Here is a 6895-nt window from a genome sequence, read left to right as displayed (position 1 = left end):
TCTTTATGGATTTTCCCAATTTATTTACTTCTGGGTGTATTTAAAAATAATCCTTGTTTTAATAGCAGCAATATTTGTTACTAAACTCACGGACTGATAGTGCCAGGATACAGAGGAAAACAAACAGCACACACGGACACGAACACAACAGTTTTCCCTCACATAAAGAGTAAAAGTCAGAACACCCTCTCCACAGACTGCAGGCAGAGCTAATGCCCCCACAGCACCACACTCAGAAGCGACCTCCCAATAATTTGTGGAAAGCCTGAAGGACACAAACCACCCACAAACCAAAAGAGGTTTGTAACAGCAAGGAAAGGGCATTAACACCTCCCACGTCCCTCCCGAGGAACCACCCAGGAAGGCTCCCGAGCCCTCGGCAGGAGGTGGCCGGGGCAGGACAGGGGTCCCTCCCGAGGAACCACCCAGGAAGGCTCCCGAGCCCTCGGCAAGAGGCGGCCGGGGCAGGACAGGACAGGACAGGACAGGACGAGGGACCGCCGCCGCCTCTCGCCTCACGAGCCAGCAGGTGCCGCCGGGCCCGGGGCTCCGCCCTGCCCAAGGAGCACGGCCGGCCACCTGAGGAGCCCCGGAGGAGGCCCGGGGGCCCCACAGGTGCCCGACACACCGGCCCCGCTCCGGGCCGCCCGCACCCCCCGGCCCCGGTGCCCCCTCACCGCTCCGGGCCGCCCGCCGCCATCCGCCATCAGCGGCCGCCGCCAATTCAAAAAGCGAGCCGCCGCACTCACCCCGCCGCCCATTGGCTGCCGACACCACCGCCCCTCTGTAAGCCGCCCCCTCATTCGCCACGGTCGCGAGATGCTCCACCCACTTCTCCTTCCTTTTCGGCAGCCCTGCGCCCTTGGCCCTTTCCGATTCGTCGTTTCACCTGCCGCTCAGACAGAGCGCCCTCCCATTGGCTGTGAGATGTTTCCCGGGCAGACGCACAGCGCTTGTTGCGGTACCGAGCGCAGGTTGCTGAGTGGGCGGGGTGGACGAACTCTGCGCTGATTGGCTGCTGGAAAGGGCACGCTCTGAGCTGATTGGCTGCCGCGGGGTTTGAACGCTCGCAACGGCCGCGCCCAGAGACCCGGATGGAGCGGGCGGGGCGGGAGCGGCGCTCCCCTCATGGCCCCTCTTGTGCCCTCATCGCCCTCCACACCAACCCAGGGCGCCAGGAGAAAGCCGCTGTGGTCACCGCAAAAACATTAATGCTGCTAATAAGTAAAAAAAGAATATCGGTGCGCACCTGTTGTAGTGAGTTGCAGAATAATCAGTTCGTAGGAAACAGGAGCGGCCAGGAAAATACGACTGGTCAAGGTGAAAATCAACCAGCTGACTCCACGGCAGCAGCCCCGAAATAAATTAATTATGCCAAATGCTTAAACCATCCTTTTATTTTTCATTTTCCCTAATACTAAAGCTTACTGGTACAGAAAGGAATTCTGTCTTAGGGGTTCCACATCCTGGAACCTGATTTAGCACAATGTTTCACTGCAAATGTAAACACAATGAGAGATACATTTTCTATTTCTAGAATGTTCTGTTATCTGCCAAATTGAATTCTTAGATCGTCCAAATTTTTTTTTTTATGCAACAATTTTTATTTTTTTTTTCAGTTCAGGCTTTGTCATGACTGATCCAGCAGCTGCAAAAGCCCATTGACGTTTTACGATTTGGAAGAAAAACAAAATAGGAAAAAGCATAGGAAAATTATAATGGGTGTTGTTTGTATGGATATAGATTTGCTGATGAGGTACACAGAAATTAGGACTATTTTCCTGAGGAAATGATTTCAGAATAACAGTCTGGAAAACAGGGTCACTTCAGTCTTGACACTTGTGTCCAATTATTACACAATTACACAAGTCCTACAATTACTTTATTTCACATTGATTAATTTCAATGATAACTTACAGTCAAAATCCGCTCTTACCTGAGGCCCTTTTGTCACCTTCAAGTACCCACTTGGGCCATCATTTTGCAGTTCCAGGACAGGCCAACTTCCACTGGATTTTCCACTGCAAACTCTTAAAAAAAAGTCCTTTTCAGCCAGGTTTTCCCCCACCCTGGAACCAGGTGCCAGGTTTCTCCTAGGTTTGCAACAAGTTCTGCAGTACAGGAGTCAATAGTACTTGTTTCTGGAAAAGATGTTGGTAATTGCACATTAATTTTCACTTAATGTCAAGAACTTTAAAAAAAAAATTAATAAAGTCTGTATAAAATGTGTTTGCAAGGACAGAAGAACCATATTTATTTGGGCAGGGGATTAAAAGGTAATAAAATGCATCACTTCTCAGATAAAGGTTTAAAAAATAATATAATCAGTACCCAAATGTTCAGTACATAAATAGAGGGACCCTGTGTATTTGGGAGTGACTTGTATTAGCCATTTTCACAATATACTTGAAAATCCAGAATTACTAAGTGATAAAGCAGTTTGGTTATTCTGGTGAAACTGTAGTCCCAGGAACAGAATGTAGACAAATTTTAGGTGTTAATCACTTAAAAAACATGGCTAAGTTGTTGGGTTCTTTTTAAAGATGTGCACTTATCCTCACTAAAGATTAGTACAGGACTGATGACAAAATAATTACTATTCTTCATGTGTCTGACATTTAAACATCAAAGTGCTTTTCTTATAAAAGGCTCTGAAATAGAAACACCCATTATTTTGTGTTCTGTAAAATGTAATATGCAGCTGAAACCTGCCCTTCCTTCCAGTTAAGTAGGCATCAGTAACCCAGGAGCATAACATTTGTTTTATAGTTAAATACCTTCCTCAAGCAGTGACACCCACAGGGAGAAAGCTTCAGGAGATTAAATCATTAAATAAATCCTGACTCGCCGCCTGTGTGACAGCAGGGATCTCATACCTGTGGCAAAAAGACAAGGAGGCCCCGCTGGAAAAGCTGATGGAACCCCAGGAGGCCCAAGGAGACCTTGGTGCCTTGTGTTGTCCCAGGAATTTGGGGTCCAGCACCTCTTCCTTGGCTTCAGGGTGTGAGTTTACATAGGTAAACTGCCAGCCCCGAGATGTCTTGCAAACATCCTGGGGTTTCATTTATTTATTTTACATTATTTTAAACAAAGGGATCTTTCTCAACCCACAGTGGTTTGTTGCTGCTTTGGTTGTTTGGGTTTGGGTTTTTTTTCAATCAACTGATTTCTTTTTAAGCACCTGGAAAACAACAGATTCCTCAAAGAGCCATTGATTCAGTTTAGCCAGAGCAGCAGTTTTCAAAGCATGAGGAAGGGGAGAGATCAAGCACCAGATGTATGTGGGGGGTCAGTGGGAGCATGAGAAACCTCAGAAAAATCCCATCCAACTTTTTATCCCTACTTTGAGGAGATGAGTAGCTGAGAGAGGAGTGGGGCTCAGTTTTGCCAGAGCTTTGGGAACAATGAGTTTTGTTGGAAGAGATGGGTACCAGTGATTACACTCAGGATGCCGGGTGTGGGTTTTAGGGGCAGGAGCTTGGGAAAGCAAAGGAACAGGGTACACAGAGCAAGGGAGGCAAGGGAGCAGGGCACAAGGTGAAGGAGAAGGTGTGAGCACAAAATAATACAGAAAGGCACAGCTTTGTGTAAAAATCTGGAGACCTCGGGGACTTACCCTGTGCTGCTTTCTTGGCGAAGCTTTTTTCTTCCCTTCTGTAGTCTACCCAAATGGTCTGTGAAAACCACAGAAAATCCATCTGCTGTTGTTATTAAAAAAGGTTAAAGATGCTTGAGGGTCTGACTTTCTTGCTCATTCCAGAAACATTCTTCTGCAACCTTTAGAATCAGCAAGGTGGTACTTCAGTTCCAGGAAAGCTAGACTAAAAGTTGACCTTTTCGTTCTTAGAAACATATTTTTCTTATATTACGTTTTCATGTCAATTTTTAAAGGAAACTTGTGCTTTCCAGGACTCTATTTATATTCCTATGTGACTTTTTAGTATTATGAATTCATTTTTAATTATTGTCGGTGTTAAGTTTGGTGCTCACTCCTTTTTTCTTCTGCATTGGATTCATAATCCAATGTACGTACATCTGGCTATTTAAATAAATATTTTAATTTGCTGACGATAGGACTGTGACTAAGCAAGGACTTGTGTAAAGGCTGAACTCTTTAGTGTTTGGGATGGAAAAAAATCTATTTAAATTTTTTTCCTGTCTTAGGTATAAGAAATATTCCTGTGTTAAACCAAAATTTGTTACTGACCCATGGTAAGAAAATGAAAACCCCAACAACTCCCAGTCCAAAACAAAATTACAAAATAAATGTACCTTAAACAAATAATCTTTCTGGAATCATTTTGTGATGTGTGAAATGGGAAACAGTATGGTTTCTTCAGGTAAAGTAAGGGTGTCCCTGAAACACCTTTAATCTGAGATCCTGTCAAACTGACTTGCATTGATCCATGTTGCAGCCTTCATCTCACCTCCTCACCCTCTGGGCTCAGTGGAGAAGGGCCAGCCCTACCTGAACACCGATACTCCTGTTCTCTGCTGGCAAAGAGCTGCCACCATGCACATCTGCTGCTACAACCCTAAATATGAAAATCAAGGCCAGCTCTGACAGGGCTCGGAGCAGCTTGGTCTAGTGAAAGGTGTCCCTGTCCACGGCAGGGAGTTTGCAATGAGATGCTCTTTAAGATCCCTTGCAACCCAAACCATTCAGAAGCTCCGTGAAACTGGTGGGCGCCAGCCCTACCTGAACACCGATACTCCTGTTCTCTGCTGGCAAAGAGCTGCCACCATGCACATCTGCTGCTACAACCCTAAATATGAAAATCAAGGCCAGCTCTGACAGGGCTCGGAGCAGCTTGGTCTAGTGAAAGGTGTCCCTGTCCACGGCAGGGAGTTTGCAATGAGATGCTCTTTAAGGTCCCTTGCAACCCAAACCATTCGGCGATTCCGTGAAACTGGTGGGGTTTGCTTGTGGGTCGGGCTGGCTGCTGCCAGGCCAGCCCCCACAGGACCACTCAGCCTGAGGTGGGCAAAGCCTTTGGGTGTGGGTACAGGGGTCAGGCATAGGCACAGGCTGTCAGCATTGGGTATGGGGTGCCAGCAGTGGGTACGGGGTGCCAACAGTGGGTATAGGGTGTCAAGCAGTGGGTACAGGGTGTCAACAGTGGGTATGGAGTGTCAGCAGTGTGCATGGGGTGCTGGCTGTAGGTCTGGGGTGTCAGCAGTGTGTATGGGCTGTCAGCAGTGGGTATGGGCTGTCAGCAGTGGGTATGGGCTGTCAGCAGTGGGTATGGGCTGTCAGCAGTGGGTATGGGCTGTCAGCAGTGGGTATGGGCTGTCAGCAGTGGGTATGGGCTGTCAGCAGTGGGTATGGGCTGTCAGCAGTGGGTATGGGCTGTCAGCAGTGGGTATGGGCTGTCAGCAGTGGGTATGGGGTGGCAGCAGTGTGTATGGGGTGTCAGCAGTGCGTACTGGGTGCTGGTTGTGGGTACGCGGTGCCAGGAGGCAGCACTGGAGATGTACATGCCTTTGTTGGCCAAGAGCGCTATGGAGGATCTCCGTCCCCCCACGCCTCGTGTGTCCGCACAGCCCCTTCCCCCGAGGCCCCGCGCCCGGCCCGGGCAGCCTCGGGCGGGTGCGATGCCCCGGGGCGGCGGTCGCCGAGCATGCCCGGCCGCGGGGCGGGCGGGCCCGGGCGGGGCGGCGATCTATTTAAATTTTTTTCCTGTCTTAGGTATAAGAAATATTCCTGTGTTAAACCAAAATTTGTTACTGACCCATGGTAAGAAAATGAAAACCCCAACAACTCCCAGTCCAAAACAAAATTACAAAATAAATGTACCTTAAACAAATAATCTTTCTGGAATCATTTTGTGATGTGTGAAATGGGAAACAGTATGGTTTCTTCAGGTAAAGTAAGGGTGTCCCTGAAACACCTTTAATCTGAGATCCTGTCAAACTGACTTGCATTGATCCATGTTGCAGCCTTCATCTCACCTCCTCACCCTCTGGGCTCAGTGGAGAAGGGCCAGCCCTACCTGAACACCGATACTCCTGTTCTCTGCTGGCAAAGAGCTGCCACCATGCACATCTGCTGCTACAACCCTAAATATGAAAATCAAGGCCAGCTCTGACAGGGCTCGGAGCAGCTTGGTCTAGTGAAAGGTGTCCCTGTCCACGGCAGGGAGTTTGCAATGAGATGCTCTTTAAGGTCCCTTGCAACCCAAACCATTCGGCGATTCCGTGAAACTGGTGGGGTTTGCTTGTGGGTCGGGCTGGCTGCTGCCAGGCCAGCCCCCACAGGACCACTCAGCCTGAGGTGGGCAAAGCCTTTGGGTGTGGGTACAGGGGTCAGGCATAGGCACAGGCTGTCAGCATTGGGTATGGGGTGCCAGCAGTGGGTACGGGGTGCCAACAGTGGGTATAGGGTGTCAAGCAGTGGGTACAGGGTGTCAACAGTGGGTATGGAGTGTCAGCAGTGTGCATGGGGTGCTGGCTGTAGGTCTGGGGTGTCAGCAGTGTGCATGGGGTGCTGGCTGTAGGTCTGGGGTGCCAGCAGTGGGTATGGGGTGCCAGCAGTGTGTATGGGCTGTCAGCAGTGGGTATGGGGTGCCAGCAGTGTGTATGGGGTGTCAGCAGTGGGTATGGGGTGCCAGCAGTGGGTATGGGGTGCCAGCAGTGTGTATGGGGAGTCAGCAGTGCGTACGGGGTGCTGGTTGTGGGTACGCGGTGCCAGGAGGCAGCACTGGAGATGTACATGCCTTTGTTGGCCAAGAGCGCTATGGAGGATCTCCGTCCCCCCACGCCTCGTGTGTCCGCACAGCCCCTTCCCCCGAGGCCCCGCGCCCGGCCCGGGCAGCCTCGGGCGGGTGCGATGCCCCGGGGCGGCGGTCGCCGAGCATGCCCGGCCGCGGGGCGGGCGGGCCCGGGCGGGGCGGCG

Source organism: Onychostruthus taczanowskii, unplaced genomic scaffold (genome assembly GCF_017590055.1).
Source record: "Onychostruthus taczanowskii isolate IOZ18803 unplaced genomic scaffold, ASM1759005v1 scaffold24, whole genome shotgun sequence".
NCBI classification, from domain to species: domain Eukaryota; kingdom Metazoa; phylum Chordata; class Aves; order Passeriformes; family Passeridae; genus Onychostruthus; species Onychostruthus taczanowskii.
This window is presented reverse-complemented; position numbering follows the sequence as displayed.